We start from the raw sequence: 19,787 nt of genomic DNA on the forward strand, positions 1-19,787 counted from the left end.
ATATTATATTTTTATCTGCATTCTTAACAATATAAAAACATTCACTTTGCGTTTATTTTAAGGCAGTGTCTATTACACCGACTATCGGTAAGATAGCCTCAGAGCTATCGCGCCGACGTTGACAACAGCGCCACTTTACAGAAACTAATTCATAGGTACAATAGCTATAAGTTATGCTTTTCTACCTGTGTATGTGAAATTGGTAATGGGTTGTCATTGTTTCACCAACAACAAAAAATTTAAAAATAAAAGAACATTATTTCTTTTTTCCTTAAAGCGTATAAAATTTTTCATAGAATTTTTAAAAACTAAATTATTTATTAACATTATATTGGATTTATTTAAATATATTAATTGTTTCTTTCGACTAATTTATATTTTAATTAATAATTTAAATAAAGTTTTTACTAAAGTACAAATAAAGGTGTCTTTTCCTACTTTTTTTTTCTGGTGAAGTATATCTATTTTTTATTTATCATTTATTTCAAAGGGTACCAAAATTTTCTAAATTATTATTTTTCTTTTAATTTATAAATTTTTTGAGACAGTTTTAGGGGAGATAGCTATTACGGTTATTTAAATAAATTATATTAAACTTAATTGTCTGGTTGAAAAATATTTTTTAATAATAATATTTCATAATTATAATTTAAATTCAACTGTTTTTATAATAATAATAATACACTACATAAAGTGACAGAGGAATTAATGGTATACCATTAAAATATATGAAAATATGTTTTGCGATACAGCTTTTTATAATACATCTAGCATTTGAACATAACATATTAATATTAATAGTTATTTATTTTTGTAGAGAATTGTTGGGACTGCGAGAGAAAACATTTTGCCTTATAAATTATTAATGTTATTAACTTCATATTGATCAAATATATTTTATGTAATTTATTTTCGGTGGTTGACTTATAAATTAAATGAAGATTAAATAACTTTTTTCAATAAATTATGTATCCAATAACGAGGATTTAATGGCAAAAAAATTTAATTTTTGTCTTATTTAACTATCAAAAGTAATTAATTTTGCTTAGTCATTTAATTCCAAAATTCTTAGTGAATGACGGATTCCAATGACAAAATCCAACCCATCGTCCAAGAAAACCTCTCACTTGGTTTTATAATGCAAAAATGCAGAGTGGGAGCTCCATCCAAAGACAGATACTTTGAAACCGTGTTTTAGGAATCTATATCTACACTCAACATTTTGTCTTCAGATTAATGTTTTTAAATTTAAAATGATGGGGAAATCATTGGCAATATTTAAAGTGTGCATTCACATTTATAATGCTTGGGCCCAACATTCTTACTTACTTGCGTTAAAAATAGCTATTTTAGGCTCGATATATCTGTAATGAGTAGAGCAGCGAACACTTCACGTTAATGAAATATTACCTTTACAATTGTCAAAAAATACACTTTAGGCAGCTCCAGAATAACTCGAAGTGTTAAAATGAAGCACCTAAGGTTGTTGAACAAATAGTTCCATAGCTAGGTGTAAAGAATTATATTTCAGGTTGATAAGTAATAACCTAAGGTTGGAAAAGAAACACCTTAAAGTAGTAAATATCTATCTCTCCTCAAATGTAAGATGAAACACCTCAGGGTGTTACATATACCTCTGGAGGTATATTTGAGGTAAATTTTGAGATATTCATTTGAACCCTTTTCAACCTAATGACATATTTAAATATTAATTTCATTTTTACCTTTGAAAAATACCTCAATTTATCCTTAAGGGCACTCTAAATAACTTTTGATCTAATGATCAGAGACCTTCACGCTTAGGGCTCAATCTTAATGGTTCAAGAGATGGGTGACCACAAATATGCTAATTAATAAGAGTCGACGATATTTTAAGTTACGAAGAAGTCAGACAAAAAAAAAGTACTTTCTCTGAATAAACATATACCATTTTTGGAAGGCTACAGACAGATTTACGAACCCCCTAAATATAGGTGGAAGCGGCAACAATTTATAGCCAGGAGAAGTTAATGTAATAAATCTTACTATTTTGTGTATTTCGCTACATCTCGAGAACTTTTAAAGCAAATTAGATAATTCTATGCAAAAAATTAATTTTTAGTGAACTTTCATTATTTTATTCAATAATGGTTGAAAAACTTTTTAAAAGTAGGTATACAATTCTTTGCACCCATTTTAAAAATTATAATTTTACAAGACAAAATTTGAGCGAAATCGATCGAATAGTTCCTGAGAGATCGAAGTTTAAATATCTAGCCCTTTTGAAATTCAATTTCTAAGAGACTATTCGACTGATTTCGCTCAAATTTTGTATTTTGCCATGTAAAATTATATTATTTAAAAACTGATGCAAAAAAACTTGATAACTTTTCAAAAGTTTTTTTTACCAAAATTGAATAAAATAATAAAAAATAATGAAAGTTTACTAAAAATTATTTTTGGATAAATGAATTTTATAAGTGTGTGAAAATTTTCTTCGATTCGCTTAAAAAATTTTGATGTAACACATTGCGTAAAGTAAAATTAACATTAAGAGGTCCAAACTTTGGAACACTTTCTTGACCGCCATATTTCATGGACTGCTGCTACCCGTATATTTTGGGGTCTAGAAATCCAAATCCGTCAGAAATGGTATGCTTATTGGAAGAAAGTGCGATTTCTATTTAATTTTGGCACTTAAAATATCGTCTGTACTAAAATTAGCACATTTGAGGTCACCATGGTGACCTCAAATGTGCTAATTTTAGTACAGACTTGCAAGTCCTAGACATCTTATCATCAAATCAAAAGTTATTCAGGGTGGTCCAGTTCGTTGTTTTTTTCCTTTTGTTGCGCATTGTACATTCCAGGCTGAAAAACGAATGGAATGTATGTTACGATACATTTCAGGACAAACATCCCTTTCTGCCATTAAAGGATAGTCAATTCGTTTTTACTATGGCAAAATATTTTCAGTTTAAAATAGCTTTGCTTCTAATCTTGATGGTTGAAGGCATATCATTTTCAGGGACAGGGGCAATGTTTTAAAAGCGTACTTGTTTGTACAGTTAGATCGGATCATGATCAATTTCCAAGAATTTCTCTTTTGTGTTAAACTAAAACTACATATGTAACTAATGGATGAAGGGTCATATTACTTCCTAATTCAGTCAGGATGCAAAAAAAAAAAAAAAAGCGTTAAGTTTTTTTTCTTCCATAATTTTAGTCTATTTCAGATTTTTCCTTTTTTTTCAATATTTCTTAGTTTACTTAGAATATATTTAAAATTTTATACATACCTATGATGACCAGGAGAAGTAATTAAAATTTACAAATACAGTAAATCCTGTTTCTGTGCGGTCCTTATTTATGCGATTTTGGTTTTGTGCGATTTATTTTTATGCGGTATATGAATCTTAGCGGCGTTAGCGCCAGTTTAATTTTTCCTATCAATGTACATATACATGTTGTGGACGAACTCTGATTACGTGGTTTCTCCTTGACAACGATGTATCTGGACTTCGCGATGCTCTGTTCATTTATTTTAAACAATCTCTTGATAAGGCAGAGTCAGTTACGTACATACGAGGGTCACTCTGAAATTTTTGAGATACAATTTGGTGTTTAAAGTTACACTTCATGAGGTTTACAAGCAATTGACCAGTCGACCGTCGTCATAAAACTGATCACCGATTTTATGGTACTAAGAAACAAATCAATTGAAATCCTATCTTCAAGCTATTGTTAACCATTTCAGAAGATGCGCGTTTTGCTTACGACGAGTAGCAGCAAACTATTTAAGGCATAATTTGAAAACTTCTCCATGTACATGGACAATGAAGAATTAATTATTTTTAAAATTTCTTTAGGTCTAATTTAATTGAAAGCATTCTCTCATAAATCATTGATGTATTTTAAGTCCAACTTTTTTTATGCGGTCCCTAAGCACCGCATAATTTTTTTTTTTGGGTACTATATCGTACAAAGTTGTTTGTTATACGTAATAACTTATAATTTTTTTTGTATGATTTCTTTTATGCGGTCCCTATCCAACGCACAAAAAAAGGTTTTACTGTATGTTTTGCTTGAGTTTATGATTATAATAACCATTTACTAATAAAAAATAAATATTTATCAGGAATATAAGCTTATAAAGTATCTGGCTCTCCCTTACAAACAAATAAAGTAAACTGTGTTTTTAAGTTTCGCCTTTGAAAATTTGATTTCCAGAAACTTCTGTGATCAATGATTTTTTGAAACGTCTGAACCTTCGATCTTAGGATCACTGTTAGCGAAAAATTCGGGATTTTTCCAGAGCGTAATCAGCCCTGCCTATTGACAAAACAAGTTACGATTACTTTTGGACCACTGAAAGCTAAATTTGTCACTTTACCACTTAAGAGAATTATTGTAAATAAACTTAGAATTTTTTCTGCCTTACGGGTAGAAGTCTCAAATTTCAACTGAATTGCTATAGATCTGTGTCTGATGCGCAAAAAACTAAACATCTTCAAAGTTACAAAATAATCCTTTAAGTATTTCTTGAGAAATTTAAAGCACTTGTTTTTTGAACCTGGGACATAGTATAAAATGTCCTTTCACTAACCTGGAGTAGACACAAAAATAAGTTAAAAAATAAAATTGTGTGAAGATAAACTGCTGGAATCTTAAGTAACTCAGATTTATTTGTATTGTCATTTAAGATTTAAAATTAATTAAATACGATTTAATTTTTTCAGTGCCTGTATCAAAGTAATACCATGTTTGGTACTATATATGTTTGATATTATACATATGTTGTGGAGGTTAAAATTTTTTAAGTTCCACTTATTTAAATTAAGAATCAAATATAAAAGATAATTTTCAAAGTAAAATCTTCATAAAACAGAGGAAGTTGATAAATAGGAATTTTATAATCAATATTTAAAGATTAAGTGTAGGAAAGAAAGGAGTAGATTTTTTAAAAATTTATTCTCGAAACATTTCTATAAATACAAAACCTTGTATATTATCAAAATTTCATCAAACACAAATGCAGGAAGAAACTAAACTTTTATTGGACAAAAATGTAGCAGATTTAAAAAACTAAATATAAATTTATACAATTAGGATTAGAAGCAAGCAATCACAAAGTTGAAAGAAACATATACTACATAAATTACAGTTAAAAGGAACATACTGAATGCAAATTTATTGAAAGTAAAGTACTATTCTATCAAAATAGGTAACACCTATACCTAGAAACTTAATTATTTAACAACTTGGTGGGAAAATTTATGTCATTGAAGTCCATCAGAAATTAATAATGAAAGGTAAATGATGAGTTTTTATGTGGACATTTACTTGAAATTTGAAAATGGTTAAACAAATATTTTTTTTTTAAAAAAAAAAAGCAATAAAAATTACTAATTAAGAAATAAAGTTTGTTTCAGAATTAAAAAAAATATAAAGTTGGCTTACACATGACAAATATTTATTCAAAATTGGCTTACACATGACAAATATCTATTCAAAATATATCTCACAGGAAGAAAATCAAAATAAGCTAAAAAAAAAAAGTCTAAAAAGTTTAGATTTTGAACAATACTTTTGCTCTGGAGTGATAATAGTGATAGTTTTGAATAGTGATACCACTGCGAATAAGAGTCGCACAAAATAGTATCACCATACCGCAATCTTGTTTGCATGAATAACATTCCCATGTCATCATTCTCGATTTTGTAAAATCACATTTTTAACCAATAGCCACCCATCAGAAGTAAAGAACAGCTTCACTTCATTAATTTCAACACATGATTCCATACAAGAAGAAACCTTCTCTATACCACATTCTATAGCAGCTTCTTCAAAATGCCTTTATTTATGGTCTTCGATAATGTCTCTTCATCTACAAAGCAGTTCATAAGCATATTTTTTTCCCTCCAAAACTGCTTTTCTTGTAAAAGGAGTGGGCCTATTACCTTTCTTCCTCTTCAAACCAACAACTTTTGTCGTTAAACCTAAAAATATAAAATATTTTAAGGAAAAAAAAGCTAGATAAAAGAAATCATTGCAGAAGATAAAAATTGCTAAAATAAAAATAAAGTAGTTTTTAAGGACGATGGGAACCCGACATAAATAATAGAATTAATTTTTGGGCCATTTAATGAGTGATTTTTTTTTTAAATATGCAAAACAAAACAAAAAAAAAAAGGAAATTTTTTTTTAATTTTAGAAAGAATTGCTAAATTGTGTATTGTAATCTCATTTGCTAAATTGTGCAGTTAGAAAAGCTAAGGAAGGGAAAATAATAAATCTGACCAAATTGAAATTGTTTTAATGCAAGATTAATATACTTGTTCCTTTCACATTATTGTTGCATTTATATTTTATAATGTTAGAGTTAAAAATTGTGTCTTTAACAATAAAAAAGATTCAAATACAGTGGTACCTTGAGATACGAATGCCCTTACATACGAGTTATTTGAGATACGAGGAATGGCCTTGCAAGCCCTTCTCGTCCTCGACAATGCTCCCGTTCACCCACCGAGCCTCGAAGTCTATAGCCGAAAATTGTGCTGTCGGCTAAGTCCGTAGCTTTGAAGGATTCGAACTCGAAGTGCCAGCGGAGGAGGAGATTGTGCCTCTGAGAAAATCCATGGACCTGGTGATGGGTGAGCATTCGGGTGTACTGCAAGAAATTGGATTCGAGGAAGAACCAGAGGTGGAGGAGGTTATCTCTACAAATGAGATAAAAGAATTCTTGGGAATGTGGAAGAGAATTTCACAGTTCGTGGAAAAGAAACACCCTGAAAAAGTTGAAACTGGTAGTACATCGGAGCTATTTAATGAGACTTGCCAAACTCATTTCTCCAGCATTCTGAAAAGGAAGAAACAAACCTCCTTGGACAGTTTTTAAATCTGGCTAAAAAAGCAAAGACCAGTGAAGAGAAAAGCAGTGACTAAAATTAAGCATATAGTAGCATTTAAGTTGTGTGTAAGTTGCATTTAAGTAACCAAAATACAAATATGCATGTACACTTTATAAAAGCAGTTTTTTCTGCTTTACATTCTCTTTTATTATGTTTTTATATAGTATTTGTCATTTATAAATACATTTTTCTTATTCAAAAACAATTGAGGGTAGCATTTTTGGGGACGGAACGGATTAATGGCATTTCAATGGGCAAAATTGCTTTGAGATACGAGCAAGGTTAGGGAATGAATTAAACTCGTATCTCGAGGTATCACTGTATATGTATTAGTGAGTTGGTGATGATGCGTTATTTAAACTCCTTTTAATTTTGTTATATGCATTTTATATTAACTTTTTGGATTTATTTCTATTTTTAAGCTTTTACAATACTATTTAAATAAAAATATTTACACAGTAAAACTTATAAAAAAAGATCATTATCATAAAAAATACTATGTCATAATTTAAAGTGAATAAAGATATTTAAAGAAATATGAATTATATTATATGTCAGCACAAAATCACTATTTATGATAATAACACTCCGAATATATTCTTCCTCAATCGGAAACAAATTGTTTACTAATATAATACTATTATAAGGGTCATGCATTAAATTATTAAGAAAATTATATTGTTATAACAGTTTGCATAACTAAAGTCAATGTACTTGCTTTACTTACAAGTATTTCATTGAATTTATTTTTAGAACACAAACATTAAATTTGCCTCAAAACTTATTTTACTTGGCCAAAAACAAATTCAGAATTTGAATTTTCTATGTGTCTTTGCTCCTAACCATATTTTATGGATACATAAAATTTAAAGCAAGGACTGCATATGAAAATTTACTATGCTCTTATATATAACTAAAATACATTTGACATTATGGCAAGGTAAAAAAACAGGGGATATTTCGTATTGTGATCTGGCGAAGCAACTACAATTGCCAAGGTGCCAAACAGATTTTAAACTTGCAAATTTTTTAAAAAATATATGTAGATAATTGCCTAGGGGTAACTACAAGTTATACCTTACGAGTCAGTCCCTTTCTATGACATTTCTTTTAGTTTCTCGCGGGTCACTGCCCGGAAGTTTCCTGGACTTTGCGATTACTCTGCCGCAGATCACGATACAGAAATCTCCATTAACAACAGTTTGAGCAACAACAATAAGTTCAAATAGATATTGTAATATTCACACATAAGTCAGTGTAAATCACTCTGAGTAACAAAATAATTTCTTAACTATACAAACAATATTATGATAGAAAATGGAGATAATTAGAGTAAATGTAGGAAAAATTTTTACCTATATGAAATGGAACAGAAATATAGATACTTGGAGATTCACATATTTTTGAACTTTCTCTTGGTGCTCAACAGGTATCAGGCTTTCTTTAGGCGAAGAACGGGACAAAGATTCGGAGAGGACATGGTCATGATCCTCATTCATTGATTTTATCTGCAAAAATTGTTTATCTGGAGACAGCAGCTGGACAATTTTGAGTAAAGGTTCTGGAAAATAAAAATTTTTTTAAACAAACTACGTATAAAAAATGTATGAACTAAACTCTATAAGGGCTTGCAGACACAATATAAAATAATAGATAGCAGGTCAGAGAACATATAAAACAAGAGTGTTAAATTGTTCTTTACAAGGTGTATAGTGACTATTGACATGGTGACATCAGGAACGATGTTGCTAATCAATTAACACATTTTAAAAATTAATTAAACAATACAAAATTTACTTACTTGGATTGGCGACTGTTATCTGTACATTTTTTTAAATGAATTCTTCCACCATGTGTATTTCAATTCCAGCGGAGCCTTATCAAATTTTTTAAATTTCTTTGAAGCATTTTGTAAAGTTTTCGCTTCTCTCTTCCAGAAGATCATCCTTTTTTCTTTTTCAAATTCATGAATGGCTATTTGTTATTCTTCATATGAAGAAAATCAAGATGCTACAAATATTGTAGCTGCCTTGACTACGATAAACAGAGATAAATTATTTTTGAAAAAAAAATCGGAGAGTCACGTGGACAGATACGCTCTATGATTGGTTAAAAATTTGATCGGTAAGATAGCAAAATGAATTTTACTGCGCCGATAATCGGTGCAATAGACACTCCGTTATTTTAAGCTGCTGAGATAAATTCATACGCTGCTAACTACCTATTTCTGTCTTACTCAAGTAGATTTTAATGAATAATAGTTAAGAAAGGATAATTTTCACTACATGTATAAAATTCGCGCGTGCGAGTTCGAAAATACGAGTGCTCTAGCTTCATTGTTGAAATATTTGACTAAAACCGCAAAAAACTCGCCAATTTGGTTCCTGTCTGCATGCTTGAAATTTTCGAAGGAAATAAGGAAGTTGCTGTTGTTGCAATTCATTCACGTCGCACTAGAGCTAAACAATGGGCTACTGGCGATGGTCTGGGAAACATTTCTGAGGGTGATCTGAAGACATGCCATCACAATTTTGATGCTCTGCAGAGGAGATGCACCCCCACTCCGGTAGCCCAATGACCTGCACGTGAAGTCGAGCACTTTGAGGACAGTTTAACGAGGACCAACACCGCGCACCCTCGGTCCCTACGTAGACTGATCCAAGTGGTCACCCACCCGCACACTGGCCGCAGCCAGTGATGCTTGACTTCAGTGATCTGCTGGGAACCGTGTCTGAATGATTAGTCCACTGCGGGACGGAAATAAGAATTTGATTGATTGATTTGTTCATTTACGTCGCACTAGAGCTGCACAATGGGCTATTGGCGACGGTCTAGGAAACATCCCTGAGGCTGATCCGAAGACATGCCAAAACAATTTTGATCCTCCGCAGAGGGGTTGGCACCCCGCTTCGGTAGCCCGACTACCTGCAGGCGAAGTCGAGCACTTTACAGCAGAACAGTTTAACGAGGACCAGCACCGCGCACCCTCGGTCCCTACGCAGACTGATCCAAGTGGTCACCCACCCGCACACTGACCGCAGCCAGTGATGCTTGACTTCGGTGATCTGCTGGGAAACGTGTCTTAATGATCAGTCCACTGTGGGACGGAAATAAGAAAGGAAAGTACATAATTTATATATTTATTCCATTCTCACTGGATACGATTTTGACAGCAGGTGTGGGGGGGGGAAGTGCATTAAAATGAAAACGGATTGGTAAGAGACATTTACCCGGGAAAACTCGCCAATCAGGCTACCGTTTGCAAGTGAAAAAAATCTTATCCAGTATGAATGGCCTTTACAATTTCATGAACGCGACTTTTAAGAATTTATAAATACTAGGAGGCGCCATCCCCTGCTCGCTAACGTTCACTGATCACTAAAACTGCTTTCGCAGTTTCCTTTGGATTGCTTCACAAGCCAAGATCGTCTTACTCACTCACACTGATTAGATGAGTTAATTCCGTCTAGCACGCAATGATGCTCACTACGTTAGGCTACGACGCTCTCTTGCTCGTCAAAACCTATTAGCATCATTCCTGGGAAATCTCCGATATTCTTCAACTGTTTAATTAGAATACCACTCTTTTTTTGCAGCATTTCTAACTGTTCACCGTTGATATTGATGTTCTGTGTCCCGCAGATCACCGGTGTCAAACATCACTGCGGTCAGAGTGCGAATGGGTGACCACTTTGATCAACCTGCGATGGGACCAAGGGTGTGCGTGTTGGTCTTCGTTAAACTGTTTAACCATGAAGTGCTTCACTTCGTGCGCAGGTCGCCGGGCTACCAAAGTGGGGGTGCCATTCTCTGCAAAGGATCAGAATTGTGATAGCATTTCTTCAGATCATCCTCCTCAACAACCATCAACAATCATAAAATCCTATTTTCCTTTATCTTCGCACCATCGCGTATTCCTTAAATATTTGATTTCGCGTTTTGTTATATATCGTGTTTTAAAAAAACAGGAATTTGAAAAATCATGTAGAAATCTATAGAAATAACTGCGGAATTGAAATTAAAAACTTTCAAATTTATGTTGAAATCGATGTAAAATCGGAACAACGTGATCGAAGTAAGAAAGGGGATTACTCCTATGCGCGACTCAAGATTAATGAATTAATAGTTTCGTTATAAAAATCAGTCAGAAATCAATGGGTATAACTGCCAAAAAAGTTAAAGAAATTATTCAAATGTGTAATTCGAAATTAATCTGTCGTGATAACAACTTATTGAAAATAATCGGGATATCAGTACCCGAATTCCTTCAACAATTGTTGAAAAACTACATGGATTTATCATAAAATCAGTGCTTAAAAATGGAAAAGAGAAAAGTTTCCTTCGAAATTTTTCAGGACCCGTGGACCCTGAAGTATTCATGAAGTTGCATCTCAATTTATAAATTTGTGTAAAATTAGTAAATAAATAAATACCACTGTAGTAAATTTTATTACAAGTAAAAACAAATTTACAGACAATATACATATTTAATTGTAAAAACATACTACTTTGAGATTACATGTATATGTTCATTCTATAGATTTTTATTATTTTGATATTTCTTTCAAAAAGATTCATAATAATTTATGTTGTATTACGTATTTCATTAATTTTGTTGCAATTTTTCTAATTACTTGATTTTATGCATGGATGTATTTAAGCAAAATTTCAAAAAGGAAAAAAAAAAAAAAACTAGTAAAGGAGGAAGCGCTAATATTTTTATTTGTGACCAGAAATTTTTGCTGGTTACCAATACCAACACTTTTGAAATTTATTGGAGCCCTGATTATAAGCATAAGTAAAGAGTATGTCTTACTAAAGATATTTTATTTCGATTGAGTGATACACTAATAAAAGGAAGTTAGTGGTAATGGTGTGGAATTCAACATAAGGACATGCATGCACTTTATGTAATAAGCTGCTACAATTTATTATCAGAGAGTACGTAAGGGCGTTTCTTTTTGCAACTAATTCACCTACTATTCTTACATTACTAAACACTTGCGCGCACATAAAGGTACGTCATTAAAGAGGGTCACCATGGAGGTCCAGTTGTTTTGGCGTTATCCTGCAAACTTACACGTCTCCCAAAGAGGCACCCTGATTATTTTATGTATAGGGTAAGATCTTAGATCCCTATGTAAAATTGTGCAGTTCATTATTATAGATATGACAATACACGTCCATTCTTGGCTGTTCTGACAGAGGTATACCTTGACGCGGAAGATGTTCAGAGGAAGAAGTGGCCAGCTTGATCTCCAGATCTTAATTCTATCAAGCATGTCTTAGAGCGAGTTGGGTATAGAGCAATCAAAGCTCACCATCACTCTCTCAGAACCTTTTTGCAACTTGGAATTTCTTTTACGGAGGAGCGGAGTTTATAGCACCGAAATCATTTTATCATCTCGAAACATTTGTCAGTCTCCTAAACAAAGTTCATTGTGCGAATCGTATTGTGGAAGTCATAGTTCACATTTAACTATCAAAAGTGGAAATTTTGCTACATCAGTCTTGGACTACCTTGATCTGAGCGTATCAAAAGACCATTCTCTCTGCCTGCAATTTTTTTTCCCGCACGCACAAGAAAAGAAAAAAAAATCACATGCGAAGAACTAGTGCAAAACCTGCAATGAAGTTCACATTCTCAAGCGAAAAATCCGTTTGAAAAAAAAATCGCATTCCGTAAGAATGGATTTTAACCCTTGAATTCCTTATATAATCTGTTTCTTGAATTCTTTATTTTCTCATGCCTTGGTGTATTTTCATACACAATTTCATATAATTTGTTTAAGTTTTTTTCTCCTTTTATATCAGTGAAAATGTGTTAGTTTCTTAACTTTTCATTAACACTCACACTAGTTTTAAAGAAGCTTTTTCACTGAATGATTAATAACTGGAGTATTTATGTGTGATTTTGTCTGCAATTTGCACCAAATTGTAAATTGATACGTTTAAAGTATCGCAGACACATATATTTAAACATTCGATGCCCGCCTTGAATAATTAAAATGAATTAGCTATTATAAATGGAGTTGCGTTTAGTAAATTCCGCCCTTTATATACAATTTTGGAAACCTAGTAAAAGCTGGAGGAAAAAAAAAATATCTATCTACTTTGGACCGTCGCTTGATATTAAAAGGAGCTGAAAAGTGATTATTATAAACATTTTAAATTTCATTCAGTCAATCAAACGGGTTTGGATGTTTCAAATCGCATCTCCTGGGAAAAGTAATTTGATAATACTTTTGTTTTTTCCTTATTTATATATTAATTTGTTAACGTTTGTCTTTTCGACTTAATTTTTGACATGAATTCTAAAAATAGAACTTAAAGGTAATGATAACAAACTCCTCTGTACAGTTTGAAAGGGAGCTAATAGAGTTAGGTATCTAAACCACATAGTCTAAAGCTATAAATATTTCAGCGAATATTATTATGTATTATATTCATGCATTTAGTACAGAGCCGTTTTTATGTTTACAGGGGCCCAGGGCCTATCATTATTTGGGGGCCCTTTATGAGTAATATTAGAGAAAAAAAAATTATTTTGAATAATTTTTAAAAATTATTTTATTTCAAGAGTAAAAAACATGTAAAATAATTATAAAAGCTTATATACATTATTCTTTATCGAAAATTTAAGGTAACAGTACTTTTCGTGCTTTTTGAGAGGTGAATCTTCTATCACATCATCAAAATCAATTTCCTGTAAGACATACATTTTGCTTTGCAGATCAAAATCTGTTAGACTTAGAAACATCAAATTATGAAGGTTTTAGAAAATATGCAAGGAGTTAGAAAAAATACTAGAAAATACAGTTTGATTATTTTTTTTATTTTTATAATCGCTGTTGAAAGATTGACACAATTTTGAGCCAATGTTTAACTACGTAGCCTTGAAATTTTATAACCAATCCAGAAGACAAGGAAACTCCTGGATCAGTACCCAGAGGTATTGAATTGTTAAGAGAACGTGGAGGAGTTTATGACCCCGACAGATTTAACCTGCACCAGTCACCATTTTATACTTGGGTATCATTCGGCCGGCTCAATTCGAACTCCCATTCTCACGAACACGAGTCCATAGCCCTACCATCAACCAAGATATCGTGACCAAATTATTAGTTTATTTTATAACAATCATTGAGCAGCCCACCCCATTTCGAGTTTACTACTACTAATGTTTAACTCCGTAGCCTTGTAATTTTGAACCCAATCCAGAAGACAAGAGAACTCCAGGATCAAGTGGTGTAAGAAATTTTTGCCTTCGTGGAGGACGTTTTGATGGAACTAGCCCTCACTTGAGTTACATGGAGAGGAAAACCACGAAATACTCCCACGGTTAGTCTGATACCAAGGGAACTATAATCCATGATCCGCCTACCACTGAGGATATTTCACGTCAGCACTGTGGTCGGTAAAAGCCGGGTGTTGAATTCATATCGATCAGCTATCACTGGGATTCGAACTCGGTGCACCTCATTCGGAGGAGAATGCTCTACCCCTTGAGTCCAACTTTATTGAGTAATAACTCCACGTCAGGTACCAATTTTCTAATTTCATTGATTGGTACCAATTTTATTGATTTGCTTAAATTTAATCATCTTCAAAATGTAAATGGTAATTCGATCATAATTTTTGTAGAAAAAAGAAAAGAAAAGAAACCGTTTTTCCTTTTAACCTGCAATGAATGGAGAAGCAACCACGAGGATTAGTGACCAAAATGAACAGGTAGCGGAGCCTTCCAGTTTTTTAAATAATTGTTAAATTATTAGTTATTAACATGCGTACTTAAAAAAATAAGAAAAACATTTTAGAAGAAACATTTTAGTATTAAGAAATAATAATTAAAAACCGTCATCAGCTGGAATAGAACCCACGATATCACAGTTTCGTGCTAAATTTCATAATCATCAGCCCCAAATATACACACCTGCCTTGCGGATATTTAAAAAAATTTTTTTTTAAATTTTGTAAATTAAGTCATTTGGATACTTGACATTCTTGAAAAATGCTTTCCAAATTACCATTTTTAACGTTTATAACAAGCATCTTCAGTTCATTTAGAAGTAAACCATAATTCGGCTTATTCATTTTCAGCTTATGTATATGCACCAAAAATAAATTCAAAATAAGACTAGATATAAAACAAGGACTGCAAATTTAACTGTCGGATATAAAACCTTATTTAAGATTGAAAATGATAAAACGATGAAAAATCTACATTCCTCGAATTAAATATTTTAAAAATAGTCTGTTTTTAGGTTATAATATTCGTAATTACCTTAATAAACTTTAATGGTAATGTCGGGGTTCCGTCAATGGAAGACATTTAATATATCAATGGAACACACTAAAGCTCTATATCAATTAGCAATTGGTTTTAGAATTACAATTATAGAATAATTATTATAAGATTATTAAAGAATGAATATAGAATTAATAATTATTATAGAATGAAGGGTTTTCAAAGACAAATATTTGTTAATGTTTAATATTTAATCTAAGAAAAAAACATTACCCATATTGAACTCTAACGAATAGCCCCTGATAAATTTCGTGACAAAAAAACAAAAAACAAAATTGAAACCTGATTGATTTCCGGATTTTAGGAACACCTTCTAGTTTTACTATTCAATCAAATTGGTTTCGATGTCATTCATCCCACATGTCTCACTAGTGATTCAGCATATTTTGATATCATTTTTATTTCGTTTCTTACTTATTATTAATTTGTTTGCAACAATAATTTTTTTACTACTTTTTTGTGTATTAATTGTTAAGGTATTAATTGTTTTTTGAATTGACAATTTCAATCATCTTTTAGGTATTTAAAACTGCAGCATATCACATGAAAGTATTAAGTATATATAATTTTTACAATGAAGTAAAATAATAAAAAAATTCTGATCCTTAGGAGCAAATATTAAACAGATCGAATGATGGAGCATAATTACCTTTTAAACAAATCAAAAATTTTTTTACCTTTTAAACTAAAAATTGGCTTATTTTTAAATAATTTATTAATACTCAAATTATTTTAACGATGATATGACAACGAAGTTTTTTATTTCATTCAGTCATTTATTAATATTTTTTTCATTTATTTATTTATTTTTATTTCATTAAATTAAATGCACACGTTTAAAATAAAAACAAAGCTGTAAAAATGTCATATATGGTTTCGATTTATAATTTTAAGAAATTGTTTCGTATTTGATTAGGAAATTCAAAAGCCTTATTAATGAAAAAATTGAGAAGCCTTATTAACTTTAAACACATAATAACAACAAAAAGGAGTTAGAAATAGAAACAAATATGATCAATTCACAATAAAATCTTAAGCTAACTAAATAAATTAATTTCGTGTACGAAATATAATATTACAAATTAAACATATTTCATATTTAGGGGAAACATGGAAAATTTGGTCATACAGGAGTTTTAAAATGTTTTTTTCTTATGTTTAAAAATTTTTTTAGCTGATGATCATTTGATTTCAATGCTCTATTAAACAAAATCTTATGTTGTTTCTGTCCATTAGCAGTAAGTACAATTAAAATAAAATTACATTTGTTGTATCAATTTTATCCAGATAACAGACCAAATCAAGAGCTTTGACAAGCAGGCCAGTCAAAGAGGGAATTGAATAGTGGCCCGCCATTTAAATAAGTAAACAAAAAATCTCAATGTATATATCAAAAATTGCGCAAACCTTTCACGTTTTCCCTAAAATCAAATTGATATATCAAAATTGATTTAATAGAGACATTTGCTTACCTGCAACGCGAAAGATTTATGTCTTCTTAATATCCTACGAAAATTTTATATAGAAATTTCTATTTCATTCTCTTACGATTGATTTGAAAAATTACAAAATTAAATCAACTACAATAATTAAATAAATTAAACAATTAGGCTAGTTGAAACATTTAGGATGATTAAAGGGAAAAAAAAAAGCTTTTATAATAAATTAGAAAAAATATCTAAATTTTTTAAGAGAGAAAAATTCGAATTGAGCGAGTCCCAATTTAAAGACACTATAGAAATCTCAAGACAGATTCTAACAAGACCCTCCCCCAGAAATCAAGCAAAAGGGTGTTTCTGTGGATATCTGATATATTTCCGAAGTTAGGAAAAAATAGCCCCTAGGCTAGAGGTCGCCAAAGTGGTCTATATAGACCCCCAGGGGTCTATTTAACAAAAGCGGTGGTCGATCTGAGACAGGGGGGCGAATGGGGGTCGATCCGAATCGGAAGGGTCGATTGTGGGTCGAAAAAAAAACAGTTCTCAATACGTAAATCACACATACCTAATTAAGTATGTGAAATTTGTGATTTTTTTTTATAATTGACTCAATATCAGTTTCTTTATAAAACATAAATTAATAAACGTATATTTATTGGGGTGAAACAAGTATTTACGTACCACCGCGCAGTGGCACGAACTCAGGGCAGTCATATGCATATGTGCGCTTGTCCAAATGTCACGTGTGACGAGCATTGACGTTACAAATGCAAATATCATACGCAGATTCATCTATCTTTGCAAACTGTGTTGAATATTTGCAGTGTCATTATTAAAACTTTTACAGTTTTGGATAATTTGTTATTGTTTCGATAAAACCATTCGTTTGGTTTAGATATTAATTTTAATTATCAATGCACAAAAAAAGGTAAGCATTAACAATATGGATTAGTACAGCCCGCGACAAAACTATAGCACACTTTGTATTTTTTTACTAAAATTACAAAATTGACCAATTTTGACGAAAATTAAAATTGACCAATTTTGAACCCAATATAGCGAACCTTGCAAAAAAAAACACCAGGCACACCCATCTCATTGATCAAGAAGCTGTAAATCTTTAGTTACTTTACTTATTATATCTACTTATGCATAATTACTTATTATTTAATAATAAGGTATTTCAATTTCAATATTAATATATTTTTCATAAAACTATTGTTACACAATGTACTATTACTTTAATAAATGTTTAAAATCATAAAATAAATGTACAAACACAGTATCTAATATAGTTCTATTTTAATTAACTGAAAATTACTTTTGCGGGGGTCGATGGAGATTTCGAAAAATTATATAGGGGTCGATGATCAAAAAAGTTTGGCGATCCCTGCCCTAGGCAATATCAAGAAGCTAAAAACATTTTCTCACAGTGCAAAGTGAGGAGGCTATTTGACAACTCTGTGGGTGGTAGATACGAAAGTGGGGATATTTTTATCAGTGGAAAAAGCGTTTTATTGCTCTTTTGGTTAGAAAAGTGAAGAATAACAATTATTTTATATTTGCAAACACTTCGATTAAATTTTGATAAGCATCCGACTGTGTAAAAAAGGAAAAGTAATCTGAATAAATCTCTAAATAAAACTTTAAAAAAAGAAGAAAAAAGTGGGACCTGGGGACCCTCTTGAGTTATAAATAACAAATGAGCTGGAACTAAAAAAAAAAAAAAAAAAATTAATGCAATGAGATTTTAGATTTTTCAGGGGCCCCATCAGAACTCGGGGCCCTGGGCCAGGGCCCACTGGGCCCATCCTTAAGAACGGCTCTGATTTAGTAGTATTAATTTATGATGACACTTTAGGTGAGGAGGCATAGGGTTTTAGTAGAGAGATTTTGCTAGAAACTGCGGGCTGTTGTGATAACTCGATTTGTAGAAGGTATTCTATGACGGGATTTGCAGTTAATTGAAGGTAGAGCCAGACAATTTCTTAAAACCTAATTAATATTGTTTCAAAAAATATTGGTAATATTGGTAAAATATTGTTAAATGTATAATTAAGGATGGTGTAAATTTTTAAGCTAGGAAAAGCTTTTATTAGGTTTATTACATTTTACGGATTGTAGGAACATATAATCAATATAGCAATAGCATACAAAAAAAAAAAAAAAAAAAGAAAGATTACAAATAGTTTTATTTTTGATTAGCATATTTTTACTTTTAAATCAGATACATTCTCTTACAATGTTACATCAAGATTTTTGATTCAAAAACTTTTTTCTTCCAAGTGCTCTCAATATCAACAAGGGGAATTTTAGAAAAGGTCTTTATATTGATTTTATTTCTAAAATATGAATCATAATTTATTTTTGTCGTTTTGAACGTTTTTTCCCCAAAAGATTTACTTTGTGCGTGAATGAGAGAGAATCTGTTAAACCTGTTTGTTTTATTTTGAAAAGTGCGTTTAATACTTTAAATTTTATTACTTTAAACTAAACCTGGAAGACAAGCGAGCTTCTCGTTCATAGAATACGAAAACTCGCTTTTGCGAAAGATTTTTTTAAATGAAACAAACCTGAATTCGTGTTTCATGGTGAGGAAAACTACGAATACCTCCCGCGATTTAAACACTAACCCATTAACCATCAATCACTAGAAAAATTTTGTGTGAGCATTGAACGGTATGGGTACGAATCAGACGCAGAACCGAATCGATCGTCCAAAATAACTTTTAATAAGTTCTTCCTTGTATTGTTTAAAATTAATGTTCGTCAGTCTTTATTACCAACTTTTATAACGTGTGTGAGCGTTTCTCTTTAACTATTGGATGCGAATGGTTTTTCAGGTAGATAAAAAATTATACGTTGTAGAACCACGTAAAAATTAATTGTAGCAAACTGTAGCAGAATAATAAACAAACGTGAAAAAGAAAAATTGGGAATTTACGAATCCCTTTTCCGAGTTATTAGTGAACAGAAAAACAAACTTTCCAGTTCTAGATGCAGAGATACTAAACCATAATTTAATTTTAAATTTTATTCTTTGAAATGGTCAAATTCAAACTGAAGAAAAAAATGAAATAAAATCTTATTAAATGATTTTTACGATGTCAAGTATAATCATAAAAAGGATTTTTAAAGTACTAAATGCAC

Source organism: Parasteatoda tepidariorum, chromosome 6, assembly GCF_982258835.1.
Source record: "Parasteatoda tepidariorum strain Cologne lab strain chromosome 6, Ptep-v5.0, whole genome shotgun sequence".
In the NCBI taxonomy this organism is placed as follows: domain Eukaryota; kingdom Metazoa; phylum Arthropoda; class Arachnida; order Araneae; family Theridiidae; genus Parasteatoda; species Parasteatoda tepidariorum.